Below are 16999 nucleotides of genomic sequence, written 5' to 3' on the forward strand. Positions count from 1 at the left end.
GTGAGGAACAAGGACAGATTCCCCCAAACAACTCTTGCCAACTCTCTAGTTAATAGAATTAATAGAAATTAAGGACTCCCATGAACTCCCAACAGAATCTAAGAACCATTTTCAACACTGTGACCTTGAGCAGGTGGTACAATTGATCCTTAGCTTCTTTACCTAGAAAATGAGATCTATGGTAAAGATTCAATGGATAAAACACACCCCTGTCCTGACCGGTGGTCTCAGAGCTTCCTTCACCTCTTCTTCTGTGACTTCCTCTAAGAGTTAACTCACAGCCCTAGAGCCTCCGAGCAAGAACGGAAAACCAAAGGGTTTGAAGAACCTAGTGGGTGTACTTCAGGCAGAAAGGGAAGTGGGATGTGTTGCTATCCATTAAAGCTGACTAATTCCACTGGAATTATGTGAAGAGAAGTTTAATTCGGTGGTTTCTCTGGAGTATTTCAAAGAAACAGTGTGTATGCCTGCGTCCCCTTCCAGAGCTCTGCAGCCTCCTCCACAGGGTGGGGCCGCTGTGGGTGGACAAAGGGCTTCCTAACAGTGCCCTGAATTCTAATCACTGTGAGTTACATCAGAGGCAAAGAAAAGGCAGAGTAGGGCTGGGCTGGACAGGCTTCCCTCTGACTCCCTAGCTCTGGGTTGCAGTGCCCAGGTTTGGGGAGGCTCCCAGTGGGGAGGTTCCCAAGGCTCTGTGGCTGGCTGGATTGAGTGACAGCCCACGCTGAGTCACCACCAAAGAGGTTGGCAGCTTTTAGCAGACCGGCCGTCGGCCCACGGATGAGCTCATTAACCACAGGAACCCTAAGCCATGCTGTGTCACCCAGGCCAGGTCTGTCTGTGAGGCAGAGAGACCCGGTCCTGAGACAGGACCACACTAGCCTTAAAAATCACCTTCTCCAGAGGGCAATTCAAGGGCCACTTGTCACTGAGTCTTTCTGGTACTCCCAGCATCCTGCCATCTTCCCTGTCATGAACTGGCTAATGACAAGTGATGTCATTTTGTGTGTTGGTGAGAAGTGCACATGACCACATTCATGAAGCAAGACTCCAGCCTTGGTCAGACACTGGCCCTCATTTGGGGTTTGGAAAATCCAGCTGCTATCAATAAGCCAGACTGAGCCCTTCCTGTCTATGGTACAGAAATCCACAAGGCGCAGACTGACTGACCTCAGAAAAGAACTTCCAGTGAGGCTGTCTGCTTTGGTAGACACACAGCACACAGCAACAGACAACCAGAACATACAGCCAGAAGTATTGTACACACTTGTGATCCTGGCATCTGTGAAACTGAGACAGGAAGATCAAAAGTCAAAGGCCAGCTTTGGCTGCATAGTGAGTTCCAGGATAGCCTAAGCTACATTGAGAGTCTGTCTCAAAAAATAAAAAAAAAGGAAAGAAGGAAAAAAAGAAGGAATACATTCATATACAGACATATACCATAGGCGCACACAGAGACACAGATACACAAGGCACATACATAGACACACCACACACACACACACACACACACACACAGATACACAAGGCACATACGTAGACACACCACATACACACACACACAGAGACACAGATACACACAGGCACATATGTAGACATATTACACACACACAGAGACACAAATACACATAGGCACATACATAGACATACCGTAACACACACACACACACACACACACACACACACACACACACACACAATCTATAAAACCTAATAACATTCCCCCAAGGAAAGGGAACCATTTGAGTTTCTGTTCATCTTGACCAATTAGGCTACAGACTAACATAGGAGATTAATGGTGTCTCCTAAGACAGTAGGTGCCTCTTGGGTGTGGGTGATCTGAAATAATCACCATTCACTGTAGCTTGCTCTTCCAGGAAAGTCTGCAGCCTTCAGTGAATGAGTCCGCCTCTGGTGGGGACACCTGGCTCTGAGAAGAAAGTTCTCTAACAAGGACTTCCTCAGCTTGGGATGCTCTGATGAGTCACTTTAGTAAGACTGCTTCTGACAGAAAGGTTCCCTCCCAGAGTCCTCTCCTAAAATGTTCCCATAATGTCATATCTGTGTCATTAGTGCTGATGGAGTTTGAGAGAGCTAAATACCTACCTACCTGTTGGGTGTCTTTTTCTTTATCCCCACACTCCTCCTTTATTTCCTCCTCCTACTCTTGTCCCTTCCTTCCTCCTTGTATTGATTTATTTCTTCTGTATGTGTCTGATGAGCACATACCATATACAAGAGGGCAGAACGATCTTGCAGGGGTTGAAAACACGGATCACGGATCCAGGCCCTTTGCTGCCTTCCTCCATGGCTCAGGCATGGTTTAACCTGCTTTCTAATCAAGACTGGCATTCAGTCTTGTGATCCCAGCTGCCTGGGAGACTGACGGACTTTGAAGGTAGTCCTGAAAGAGAGCAAATCTCCATCTCTGATCGAAGTCTTTGTTTTTAGTTCTTGAGGAATAGAAAGAAACTTTCATCCCAGACTAGTTAAGGCAAAATAAATTTGTACTGTCATGAGTTTGTGATTTTAGTTCTTAATTCCGTTAGGACTGGGGCGCCAGATAAGGCTGCAACAGTATGGGCCATGCTGGGTCATTGTCGGCATCACCTCTGATAGGAAGCAGTGAGCCCCTTTGACTGGTTTGCCTCTTGGTAGTCACAATTCCTATTTCTTTATGTCCCTACCCAAAGACTTCCAGGTGTATGGAGGCATTCGGGGGTCACAGGCTCCGGCTGACGGCAGAGGTCACTTCATTACCAGACCTCCATAAGCCCTGCATGCTGTCAAACACAAATCCTTTACACAGGAGTGTATCTTACTTAGTGCTGCAGAGCACTAAGATATTTGCTAGAATCCCACATGCTGTGCCCTGGTTCTGATGGGGACTCATCAGAGGGATGAGTCCTAAGGGACTCCTGTTCCTAGAGAAAACCAAGCTTTACCTAGACCTGGGCCATAGCAAAACCCCAGGGCCTATAACTAACCCTGAGAAGTGCCATCAAGGTAGATACAGTGTAACTACAAGAAAAGGGAACTCAAGGAAGAGGCTGTGGTAAGCAGGGGCAAGAGCAGCAGGTGAGGTGTTACTTTGTAACTATTTCCTTGAAATTGAAGCACTCCTCCTGGAGGGGGAGGGAAAATGGAGGCTGATAAGATTTAGTTAGTTAAGGAAACTTCAAAGGCTCAGAGATTTCTTGATACTTCCAAGGCTTTCTGAGAAATTTACAAGATTCATAAAGCCCCTCCTCAAGGTGATATAAGCAGTGAACAATTGCCAGGGAAGAGACACCCTCCAGTGGAGCTGCCTACACGGTATACCAGGCGCTCCAAGGATGCAGCTGTCAAGAGGGTTGCCCCTGCAGGGATGGGCCTGTCAGTAGTGCAGCTGTCTTTGAGCTCCCATGCTCTTGTAAGTGACCAAGATGAATTCATCAGCTCACCAAGCTAGATTTGGTTAGCATGATTTCTTTAGTTTGTCGTTGATGCCCTATCAGTGGTGAATAGACATTTGTTCATGTCTTCTTAGGAAAAATATACAACAGTCATGAGTCTAAGAAAAAAGATCCTGAGTTTCAGAAGAGAGGAGCCCACACTGAAGCCAGCAAGAAAATACACAACTAGCAAGGACCTTCACCTTCACTGGTCAATTTCTTTGCAGCTGTTGATTTGTTTCCTGTCTCCTACTGAGTTGCCATCTGACATTTGTCAGTCCAATTCCAGCTCACAAATTTCAGCCAGTTAGAAGCATGGAGGAAGGCTTACCCAACTGATGGGCTTCTAGAAAGGTCTTTGGCTCCCATTTTTACCCCACTGTCAAATGCTCAAAATAACTTTCTTTCAACAAATGAAAGTGATGTCCTCCATGGAACCATTGACGGACCAACACTGCATTTTTGGAAGGTAGCCTGTCTTCAAACTTCAGTATAGCTGCACCTTGGGATTGTGGGCTCAACAGACAGGAACAGTGCCCCCCTGGAAGCTCCCATTCATATCTTCTTTCCTAAGGCAAGAAATTTCAAATTAGTTTGTTTTCTTTCTCAGTCAAGGGCTTTGCCTTCTACAGGAGGAATGTATGTTATAATCCAAATCAAGGATTTCAGCTATGAAAAAGGATGTGGATGACAAGTGGCCACATCTTTCCTATTCAAGGGCCTCTTAAGACTTTTCCCCCTGTCTGAGAGTTTTGTAAGAACTGTAAGATGCCAAGGAGAGGAGCAGTAGAGATGCAGGCAGTGTCTCTCCTGGGTGCTTTTCCTGCCTTGCCTTGCCATTTGCTGAACATCATTCTTTTTTTAAAAGAGATTCTGTGTTGTCTTTTTATACTTTGAGGAAAAACAAACAAATAAAAGTCCAGAAAATGAAGGGCAAAATTATAACTAAGCATCAGGCTCCAGGCTCAGATGTAAAATGACTGAAATCTGAATTTAATCAGTGTCGGTAACACATCTCTACTGTCCCCCTTGTGCCAGGAAAGAGGAAGACAGGGAACTTTAATCTCCCCAGACTTCAGCTGAGTTCCAAGCTGGCTTCTCAGACAGGAGCCGTCGTCAAACAAGGCGCAAAGAGACATCACAGCAGAACCCAGCAGACAGAAACCAGTTCTGGCAGCCATGGTCCCAAACCTGGCTCTTCCCCAGGGCTGAGGTTCTCTTTCATCCTTCTGGGAGACATGTAGCTGGGGAGGAAGGGTGAGTAGACAGCTTGTTCCAGCTTCCCCTCTGACTCACAGACAAAAGAGGGCTCGTTTTTCCCTTGGCCAAATAAGCACAGGCTCCATTTGGCCACATCTGGGTCTCTGTTCTCCCCAGTGCTTTCCAGTGGTGAACATTCAAGCCTGGCATCCTCTGCCTGGAAAAGAGAAGCAGCAAGATGCTGACTTAACAAGTTGTTTTCAAGTCTAAAGCAAGTACAGTAGAGGGCAGGGTGGAGTCTGTGGATGTCTGCTAAGTTTGAATCTTCAGCCATGTTAAAGGGACAGAGTTGTGATGCTGAACCCAGTTTGCCCAGCTCAGGTCTGTTTTCTTTTTATTTTATTCTTAAGGTTACTAACTCCTTTCTTGGAGTTAAGAGCAGATGGAGACTTCGCCCTGGATGTTTTCATCTTCTAAATAGGGACATACACATGCTTATGCACACGCTCACAACGGAGAAAGGCCATTGTCTAGACAACATCCTTTTGGCACCCTAGTCACTTCTTTCATATAATCAGTTTGTCCTCACAGCTAGGTTCATGTCCTCTACCCGGAGAGCCGGGGTGATCCTATCAGACTGCCCTTGTCACGATCAGTTGACTACCTTTCTCTGTCAGCCTCCTGGTCACACTCCACAGAGGTTCGGAGGGTAGGATGCTGTGTTGAGTGTAAGATCTTTCAGAGGGAGGACCACTTCCTCCCACCCCCAGCGCAGCCTGAGGCTGAGGTAGAAAATATCCCAGTGTTCAGTAGGGTGATTACATTTTTACTCAAATGTCCTCCTCCCTGGTGAATTTCCACTAACACATGTTTTACAGTTTGTTTGTTTGTTTTTTATTAAGTGCTTTTCTGCCTTTGTTGCATTGTCCTGACTTTCTGGTTTACCCATTTGGTTTGGTTTGGTTCTTACTATGAGACAGAACTGCCCTCCGCTACTAGTGGGGGGGTGTAAATGGGACATGCTTCTTTGTTGCCAGGACCAATAAAGTGTTAAAACAAGAAAGCGGCTGCTTCACACTCTGGGTCCGGAGGTACGGGTTGCTGATCAGTTCCTATCTGTAGCACACTCTGCACAGGAAGGAAGGGGAGAGGGCTTGGCCAGCTCCCAGGGCTCCAGGGTGAGTTTAAGGATGCTTCCCCACCTCCAAGGATGGAATTTAGAGCATCTATGACCTCTCTCTCTCTCCCCCCACCTCCAGAAATGATAGATAGGAACACAGGAACATAGTGACTCCTGGTGGAACAGAAAACACAGCTTGGGTCAGAATCCCCAAGGCATTCAGTTTAAGAAGAATGGGGACAGAGAGCAGGGCTGGTCACCAGGGAGGTGTTGAGGAATGAATGAATCAGTGCTTTCCACTCAGGGCTCTGGTTGAAAGACATAGGTGTGGCAATCTGACAGTTATGAGTTTAAATCCAGCCCGACCACTTACTAGTTCATGACCCCAGGATCTAGCTTGAAAGATGGATACAATGATGTCTCAGGATGCTCCTGGATGCCTGGATAAGAGGTGAGCTCATGGCAGGCCTTGTCGCATGCTTGCTTTTGTTCTTACTTTGTATTCTCATTCCATAAGTATGAGGAATCTATTACTACTGCTCCTTCTAAACCTGTTCCCCATCCTGCCTCCATTTCTCAACGTCTCTGTAGACAGTAAGGGACAGAAGAGCACCTACCCACTTAGAATAACAGCATTTACTGACTTGCCTAAATAGGCATTCTACCAGCCCATTAGTTTTGTTTTTTTACCAAAAGGAGAGAATCTGCCTCCTTAACTCAGAGGACAGGGGGCTTCTCCTCCAGCAGCTGCCTGACACTGCCGGCGGCTCTTCTGTGTTAGCAACAGACAGATCACCACCAGTGGCAGTACAGGGGTGGCATGCAGGTGGACCTGGCCAGCGCCACCCATGTGGAACCCTTTGCTGCTGGCACAAGCCACCAGCCCAGCCAAGATCACATGTCCAGACAAGGCTCAGATCTGCCCCACTGTCACTCAACCTCAGGGAACCCTGATTCTCTCCTGACTTCAGAAAGAAAGAATGTTCAAGTGACTACTTAGCCATATGCCTCAGGTATGTGCATACACATGTACACACATGCATGCACACACAGTCAGAGCCAGGATGGCTGTTTCCAAGCAAAGCCATTTTACAGTGAGTCTTGAGTAGATCCTGGCTAAATAAGCTCAGAATCCATTATTGGTACAAGCAAAATATTTGAATATTATAGAGTGCTAGAGGCTACTACAGAACCAAGGTTAATTTTGTTATGTGAGAGGAAAGCATAGCATATGTGGGAGAGCGGCCTCGTTGGAAGCTGTGCACAGGAAGTACTTGGGGTAAAGCATCACGGTGCATAGAAATTAGCTTCAGATAGTGGAACAAGATAGACGATAGGTAGATGATTTATAGGTAGATGATAGATAGATAGATAGATAGATAGATAGATAGATAGATAGATGATAGATAGATGATAGATAGATAGATGATAGATAGATGGTAGATGATAGATGATAGATAGATGATAGATAGATGATTGATAGGTAGATGATAGATAGATAGATAGATAGATAGATAGATAGATAGATAGATAGATAGATAGATAGATAGATAGATAGATAGATAGATAGATAGATAGATAGATAGATAGATAGATAGATAGATAGATAGATAGATAGATAGATAGATAGATAGATAGATAGATAGATAGATAGATAGATAGATAGATAGATAGATAGATGATAGATAGATAGAAGATGATTGATAAATTTAGATAGATACATGATCGATCGATCGATAGATAGATAGATAGATAATAGATGATAGGTAATAGATGATAGATAAATAAATGATTGATAGATAGGTAGATGATAGATTGTAGATAGATGATAGATGAATAGATGATTGATAAATGTAGATAGATGATGGATAGATAGATAGATAATAGATGATAGGTAATAGATAGATGATAGATAAATAAATGATTGATAGATAGGTAGATGATAGATGGTAGATAGACGATAGATAAATAGATGATTGATAAATGTAGATAGATGATGGATAGATACATTGATAGATAGATGATTGATAGATAGATAGATAAATAGATGATGGATAGGTGATAGATGATAGGTGTGTAGGTGATAGGTGATAGATAATAGATGATAGATATGTAGGTGATAGATAGGTAATAGATAATAGATTGATGGTGGAAAGATGATTGGTAGATAAACAATACACAGATGATAGATAACTGATAGATAAATAGATGATAGATAAGTAGGTAATTGGTAGGTAAATGATGCACAGATAAATGATAGGTAACAGATGGATAATAGATAGATAAATGTATAAATAGATGATACACAGATGATAGATGATTGATAGATAGATAGATGGTAGATGATAAATGATAGATGAATAGATAGACAATTGGTAGATATACATAGATAATGGTTAATACATAGAAAGTAGATAAATAATAGTTAATTGGTAGATGATAGACAGATGGAAAAACAGACAATGCAAAAATGACAGGAGGCTTATAATTGTTGGATTCAAATCAAGCATTTACTGATTTATTCTTTTTTGTATTTGAATTTTTTTCATAAGAAACAGAAGGGAAAAGAAACTGAAGAAAAAATAGTCACAAAATACCCAAAAGCTGAGCATCTCATAACATCATCAGCTTCCTTAATCTGCACACAGATCACTAGCATGAATAAGGACCATGAGGAGGAACAGTGGGAGATGGTGTAGGTGATGGGGAAGAGGCCCAGGCACATGTGACAATATGACACAAGGAAGGTCTTCGCCCTACTTAGCTCCTCTTCCTTCATATCCCCACTCAGCCTTTCCCAACAGCCACTGAATGAGTGAGGTGAATGAGGTGTTACCACACTCCTGTTTATATAAAGACAATTTTATGGGGCTAGAGAGATGGCTCAGTGGTTTAAAACACTGGCTGCTCTTGCAGAGGACCTGGGTTTGATTTCTAGCACCCACATGGCAGCTAACACCTGTGTGTAATTCCATTTCCAGGGAGATCTGAGGCCCTCTTCTGACCTCCACAGGCATTGCATGACAGGGGTACACTTAAATGCATGCAGGTAATGCTCTCATACACATAAAATAAAAAAATTATAAATAAAATTTTAAAAAGACAGATTTACATAGTGATTAAATCAGTTACCCAAAGTCACGTGACATGTAATTGACAGAACCAAAACCAGATCTTCTGGTCTGAGACATTTCTTGTGTTCTTTTCTGGGTATCATGTGTCTTCACATTTGTTTGCTTAAGACAGGGGTCCAAACTCAGTGAGCTTATCAGGGAGGTTTGGGACTGATACTGAGGGAGCAGGAAGTGCCTTGAGTGGAAGGAGGCAGCCTGGCAGGAGTGTGCAGTGGGCCAGTTACCGAGTGGGCAGCCCCAGAGCGCAATCCCCTGGGAAAGAGTATGAAGTGCGTGCCTCGTAATTACCGCACCCAAGGGGCCAGGGAACTGGAATATTTATGCTCCAGTTACCAAGAACCATTGGCTGAGGGCTGCTCCCGCGGGTGGTAATACCCCACCTACACACAGTACTTTCCCACTGCAGCGCTTTTGCCGGGGAAATAAAAATCCTCAGACCCAAAGACACAGACAGAAGGCTGGCCCTGGGCATCCTAGCTTAGTGAGGTCTGACAGATGTGACTAGCACACTCATAAAGTCTGTGGCTCCTGGATCTAGGGGAACCCAGGCTCGGCTGCTGCCCTCCTTGTTAGCCAAGCACAGGATCATCTCACACTCCAAAACTGTCCAGGGGAAGCTGGCCCCTATATAGGATGAGGGAAGATTTCCAGGCACCTTTTTTGAGGCATGAACCCCTCCATGTTGTGGAGCCACATCTGCAGATCCTAACTCAGGTCTTCCTCAAGAGCAACAAGTGCTCTTAGGTACTGAACCATCTCTCCAGCCCTCAGAGCAGCAGCATCTGATCCTGAGCTGAGGGCAGAAACACGCAGATTCGAAACCTGCCCCCAGCACTGCTGTTCTCGAACTTCATTGGAGCCACATACTGTTATGAATAAACCACTCTGAGGAAGTGATGCCGCTGTTTACGGGTGTGTAAAAGAGCCTGAAGGGCACTCCTCACACATCCGGATACCACACCAAGCCCCCCAGTGCTCTCATTCAGGGTTTGAAGGCACTTTGGAGATGGATAGCAGCCAGGAATGAGGATGGGACCCGGTGGCATGATCCAGCATCCCTTCCCCTTCTCTCTGTCAGTGCTTCCTGCAGCGCTGTGAGCCATCAGCTGCATTCCGCAGAAAATAGCTTACAAATGGGAAAATACGGGGCAGCAATGATTATTTAAAATCTGTTTTTAAATTTTTACAACCATTATAGCTCCAGTAGCAGAAATGAAAACATTTCGCCCACAATTCTGCAGCTTCCAATAAATCAGGCTACTGTTGTTTTTCCATGCTTCCTCCCAGAGAGAGAAGACTCCGACAACTAAACAGTCAGACAACGCGTTAGAATGGGACAGAGTGAGGCAAGACACCCGGAGGAGATGGGATGTTGAGATTGTTTTGGAGAGGAGTTGGCCAGCCCTGGAGCTGCTGGTGAAGGACACAGGAGCTTTAGTGAATGAACTTTGAAAGTTTCCAACTCTGCTTGGCAAGATCAATGCTACGATAAAATCAGGCTGTCTCAACTCCACGCTGTTAGACACATCATTTCTCCAGCTGCTTTGTTCGGGCTCCACGTTTGCCAGCAACCTTGAGACTCCTAGTAGATCTGCCCACACGAAGGCTATGTTCTGGTCCGCTCACAATGGCTAATTTTCATTGCCGCAATATCTCAAGGGAAACCAAGGGAGTCAAGTGTGTATATGGGAGGGTGTGTGCACGGTTGTACAGTGCATGGACCCACACACACATGCAGAGGGCAGAGAAAGATGTCAAGTGTCTCTGCTTTTATCCCCTTGAGACAAAGTCTCACTGATCTGGAAACTGTTTTGGCTAGACTGGCCAACCAGCGAATTCCCAGGAGCCATCTGTCTCCATCTCCCAGTGCTGGGTTATAGACTTGCATGACCATACACTAATGCTGGGATTTTGAACTCAGGTCCTCATGCTTAAACAGTGAATGTTCTTATTTGGCAGAAGCCAATCTAGGATTCATTGTGAGTCCAACATTGTAAGACCAAATGCTGTTCATGGATCTACTCATTAATTTTTCCTTTTCCTTTTAAAAATATTTTGTTTTTATTTATATATACATGTGGGGGATTGTATATGTGAGTACAGTGCCTGAAGTGGCCAGAAGATGACATCAGATCCTCCTTGGCACCGGAGTTACAGGCAGCTGTAAGTCACCTGACATGGGTGCTGGGAGCCTAACTCAGGTCTTCCTCAAGAGCAGCAAGTGCTCTTAGGTACTGAACCATCTCTCCAGCCCTCAGGATTGTTCATTTAATCCCCATGATGACTCTGGGAAGCAGATTCCAGCATGGCTCCCATTGGGCAGAGGAGAGATGGCTGGAGTGATGCTTAGTATTGATGGTCAACTTGACAGGATCTAGAATCACCTAGGGGACAAGCCTCTGGGCCTGCCTGGGGCAGGGGGATTATCTAGAATAGGTTAACCGAGGTGGGAAGATCCCCCTTAACTGTAGCTGGTACCACTCCATGGGCTGAGGTCTTGGACAGAATAGAAGGAGAAAGTGAGCTGAGCACCAGTGTTCATTACTCTCTGCTCCCTGGCTGTGGGTGCAATGTGACCAGCCACCTCACACCCCTACCACCATGACTTCCCTACCATGATGGACTGTACCAACTATGAACCAAAATAAACCTTTTCTCCCTTAAGTTACTTTTGTCACAGTATTTTTAACATAGCCACAAGAAAGGTGACTAATACAATAAATATACATAATTGCCCATGCATAGTCCATAGCCCATGCAGAATGACACAAACCCATTCACTTCATCAAGCTACACTGCTTCTCATAATTAGGTTTTAGTGGTGAAAAATCCATCACATAAAGGTCACTACTGTAACTATATCAACGGCATTAAGCACAATTACACTGTGGTGCAACTTTACCATCTGCAGAACTTTACCATCATTTAAATTGAAGTCTCACCCCATTCCCTGTTCCCTGTTCACTTTTACTTTCTGTCTCTAAGAATCTTCCTATTCTAGGTATATCATGTGAGTGTACTCATGTAATATTTGACCTTTTATGTCTGGCTTATTTCACTTAGCGTGTCTTTCAGGGTTCATGAAAGTTGTAGCATGCGTCAGAACTGCATTTGTTTGTAAAGTGGGATACTGGTCCACTGTCTATGCATTCTGCTTCTCCGCTCATCCCTTGATGGGCGTTTGGTTTGTTTCTCTCGTTAGAGTTCGATGCCCCTCGCTGTTTTATTATAGACTGTGACTTCTGCGCCTGCCTCGGCTCCCTCTGCCCCTTGCCTCTGGAGTGCTAAAACATTACAGTGCTGGAATAGGCATCTCAATTTAACACAATACTTGCATTTCTCTTAGTAATCCTTTACAATGGCACTGTGGTGTCTGCTCTGCTTTGGATAACTTTATTTAGAATAAGGATAGCCTCACAGGGCTAGACACCCCTGGGCACTGGCAAAACTGAGTTTGTAGGTCTTGAAATTGGGGGCTCACAGTCAAAAAATACATCCAGTTCTTTATGCAAGCTGCCCCAGGACTGGCAGGTGCACACAGGCTTCTGCGGGCCACCTTTTGTCTCCACCAGATTCATTGCCATGAGTGCAACATAGTCTTTGTATGCTTAGCTGCTGTTTACTGAGCGCACCAGGCACGTTTCAAATGTAGCCCTTCCCCTGTATCTGTATTTGGCAGGGTTCTCTAGAGGAACGTTATAAAAGGGGACTTACACAGAAGTTGTTGGCTTACACAGAGGGACTAGATAATCCAACAACGGCTGTCTGCACTTGGGAGAGGCTGAAAGCCCACCTGTAACTACTCAGATTGTGAAACTGGATACTGCAGTGGCCCTGTCTCATGCTGAAGGCCTGGGAGATTCTTGAGGAGTGCTGATCTTCATTCCATACTGGAAGGCCAAAGAAGCTGGTCTGATATCAGTGGAGGATGGAGGTGGTGGTAGCAGCGGCAGTGACAGACACAGTCTTAGAAAGAAGCAAAGGCAGGCAGGTACACGCTGGCTTTTCCTTGGACACCTTTGTATCTGGGCGTCCTTTGGAAGGTGCACCCACACTGAGGAACCGTGTATTTGTTTATAACCTATGCGCAATCTCTTGTACATACTTGAAACAACCTCTATATTATTTATACCAAATACAATTCAAATGCTACCTAAATTCTTCGGGAGCAATGACAGGAAAATAAAAGGTCTGTACATGTTCAGTACAGATGCAAGTTTTTAAAAACATTTTCAATCCATGATTGGAATAGCATATTCTGCCATCAGAAAGCTAACTGTATTATTTAATTTCATCCTGACAACAAACCTGCAGGAACAAAGAGTTACTCCCTGTCTAAGGGCTCTTCAGAGGAACAGACTAGACAGAATGAATATATATTCAAGGGGGATTTTTGTTTTTAGACTGGCTTGTATGATATGGTCCAGGTTGACCAACAATGACTGTCTCATGCTAGTGAGGCCAAGAATCCAGCCATTGCTAGGTTCACAAGGCCTGGTGTCTCAGCCATGCTAGTCTGGTGATGAGGGCCTGAAGGATCCCTAGAGAGCTGCTGGTCTTCAGTCTGTGTTGGAAGCCCAAAGAAATGGTTCTAGTATCAGTGAAGGATTCAACAGCATCAGCAACAGGCTAGATGAACTTGCCATCAAGAGTGAAGGCAAGCAGGCAAAAAGCAAACTTCCTATTCACATCTCGCTCTTATGTGGGCTGCCCCCAGAAGGGACCATCCACGTTTAGGATGGATCTTCCCATTTTGAATAATGTGAGCAAGAAAATCCCTCACTGGGAATACCCAGTGGTTTGCCTTTTAGTTTATTGAAGATCTAGTCAGGCTTAATCATAACACCCTCATTTAATAGTAAAGAGGTATTAAGTAATTTCCCTAAAATAATCCAGCTGGTAAGCATGAGACAGCTACATACAATTCTATCATGTAGATATGTACCATGATTTTCTTAAATGTTAATTTTCATAAAGTAAAATTTCATCTTTCTTCCTTTTCCTTTTTTGGTTTTTAAAAAATGTTTTATTTTATGTGTATGAATGTTTTGCCTACATGTATGTAAATGTACCCATGAATGCAATGCCTGGAGAGGCCAGAAGAGGGTGCCAAATCCCCTGGAGCTATGTAGTTACAGATGGTTGTGAGCCATCATGTGGGTGCTGGGAACTGACCCAGATGCTCTTCACTGAGCCATCTCTCCAGCCCCTTCAATGTTCTTTGCTGCTGTTCTGTTGTTGTTGTTGTTTGTTTGTTTGTTTTGGGAAAGGTCTTGCTATGTGGCTCATGCTGACTTAGAACCTACTATGTAGCCCAGGCTTGAATTTGGAATCCTCCTCCCAAATGCTTGGCTTACAGGTATATGGCTTCATGCTAAGCTGGTTTCTGATTCTTTAACTCTGTAGAGAATATCTTTATGCAAATAGCTTTCTCATTCTTTGGCATTTTCTCCTCGGGTTATATTTTCAGAATGCCATGACCAAATCCAACAGAGTGACTATTTCCCCAAATAGTCCTCTTGATTACTGAAATGTTTTCCAAAAGGCCAACAGAGGTGGCTCTCCCATCGTTTCACGCTAAGGATCTAGCATGTTGACGAAAATGTAAACCGAGGAAGCAAATGGTAAGATTTCTATCTCTGCTCTGTGTCTTACTGATTGGTTTCTATTTTAACCTAATACTTTCAATCTAACTCAAGAATATCTTCTTCATCCCATGGTTCTAAGCCCTACATTCCTCTGTGTGTCTGTTCTGTCACTCTCTTCTCCCAAACACCTCCTCACCTTCACACCGACAACACTTTTGCTGAAGTTACGGTTTCTCATAATTATCACAAAGGAGAGAGTGATTATATTAAGCTATTAAGGAGTGTACTATACTTCTTTTTAATATAGGTTCCCCAGGGACTGTCCTAAGGAATAATGGAGCAGGTAGGTGCTCAGAGTGGTGTGTACGAGGATGCTTCTGGAGGTGACGGAGCAGGTAGGTGCTCAGAGTGGTGTGTACGAGGATGCTTCTGGAGGTGACATTGACGACAGCAGTGAATGAGCAGTCCAAATGTCCAACAACATCAGATTGTTAAATTATGATAAAATATGCTAATGGAATACCATAGAATTGCAAAATTACGGTAACATAATATACTTGTTAGCTTAAAGGAGTAATATTACATCAGCGAAGCAACCAATTAACAAGATCACAATTGAGTAACAAACTATATACTTGTATACAAGTATATATATTTGTATACATACATGTATACATGAAAGTATGTGTGTTAAGTGTATGTAAAATATCAACAACCCCACCCCAAAAAAAGAGAAAGAAAAAGAGGGAGAAATGGGAAGGACAGATACCAAAATGTTTTCTTTAGAAAAATGTGTGTAAGGATGGTTCCCCCTCCCTCAAGCCTATTTTTTAATTTGCATAAATTACTTACATCATCTTTTTAAAAAGACTGGGTACATAGAGTTGTCCCTGCCCTGGAAAGTCAGTGTGTATTTCCAACAGTATGGAGGGGGGCAGGGAGAGAGTGCAGGAACCGGGTGGCGCCCGAGACCCTCCATCTTCAGCATGGATGGGGTCATTCCACCTACTCCCCCGCCTGGCCTCTCCTTGGCATGTGCTAAAGAGAAAAGGGCTCACACTAGCTTGTTCCCCTGCAAATGGCTATAAAAAGCAAGTTGAGTTAGGATTCCATGCATCCCTACCTACTCTAACATATGCTGAACATTTCTTTTGTGTGCTTTTGTTAAAAAATGTTTCTTAAATGAGCTGGTGCCCATATGTCCCAGGAACTGAAAACGTGGCTAGGTAGGCTGGCACAAGCCATGTTGCTATAATTCACTCCCGTGGGTTTCTAATGAGCTCGCTTAACAACAGCAGGAGTTTTCCAGGCCAAACCATGATGCAGACCAGGAATGAGGAAACTTTTCTCCCATGAACACCCAGGGGAGAAAGGAAAGATGAATGGCTTCTTAGATGAACAGTTAGGTTTTACAGGTGTGTGTGTGTGTGTGTCTGTCTGTCTGTCTGTGTCTGTGTCTGTGTCTGTGTGTTGCATGTTTGCCTAGTCTAGATCATGACAGGTATGTGCCGATTTGGGAAACATGGAGCCAGGTGTGATAATACATGCCTATAATCCAGCAACTCAGGAGTCTGAAGCAGGAGGACCACTGTGAGTTAGAGCCCAGCTGGGCTCTATAGCAAATGCCAGGCCAGCCAGGACTACATCAAAAGACTGGTCTCAAAAATTAATAATGATTAAAAACAAGAAAATGAGGGATGAGTGAGAAAAGCCCAAGAATAAGCAGAGCTGGCATGTGAATTCATATTCCAAAACTCACTAGCTGTGTCATCTTGGGTCATCTCCTGAATCTGTGCTGCTCTGGTTCCTCCTCCATAGAATGGGAAGAGCCGTAATAAAGCGTATGTCCTAAGGTCACCATGAGGACTGGAAAGGATGGTGACAAAAAGCATGCGGGGGTGTCCTGGCATGTAGTATGACCTCAGTCAAGATTCCTACTGTGCTTTCTCTGGTCAGCGATGCCCTGATAAGTTAAAAAGCCACAGAGAGATGAGAACCGTGGCAAGGGAAGGCTAGGTCTCTGTAAGGAGACACATGAAAGTCCAGCTCACAGATGTAGAGTCAACAAACACTGCTAGGCTGACATGGCATCAATGTCAGAGTGAAGAATTGATATAAGCCAGGTGCAAGGGCAGGGACATGGTTGGGGGGAGGGGATGAAGGACAGGGAAAGTGATGTTCACACATAGTGTTCTAGTTTGTTTCTCCATTGCTGTGACAAAACATTCTGATCAATACCAGCTTGAGGAGGAAAGGGTTTATTTGGCTTACATCTCCCAGGTCACAGTTCATCTCTGAGGGAGCCCAAGGTAGGAACTCAGGGCAGGAACCTGGAGGCAGGAGCTGGAGCACAGGCCATGGAGGAACACTGCTTACTGGCTTGCTCCCCTGACCCCTGCTCAACCTGCTTTCTTATACAACACAAGCCCACCTGTCCACAGGTGACACTGTCCACCATGGGTCGAGCCCTCTCACATCACTCAGTAATCAAGAAAATGCCCCACAGACATGGCCACAGGCCAG

Source organism: Nannospalax galili, unplaced genomic scaffold (genome assembly GCF_000622305.1).
Source record: "Nannospalax galili isolate Female #2095 unplaced genomic scaffold, S.galili_v1.0 scaffold44, whole genome shotgun sequence".
Taxonomy (NCBI): domain Eukaryota; kingdom Metazoa; phylum Chordata; class Mammalia; order Rodentia; family Spalacidae; genus Nannospalax; species Nannospalax galili.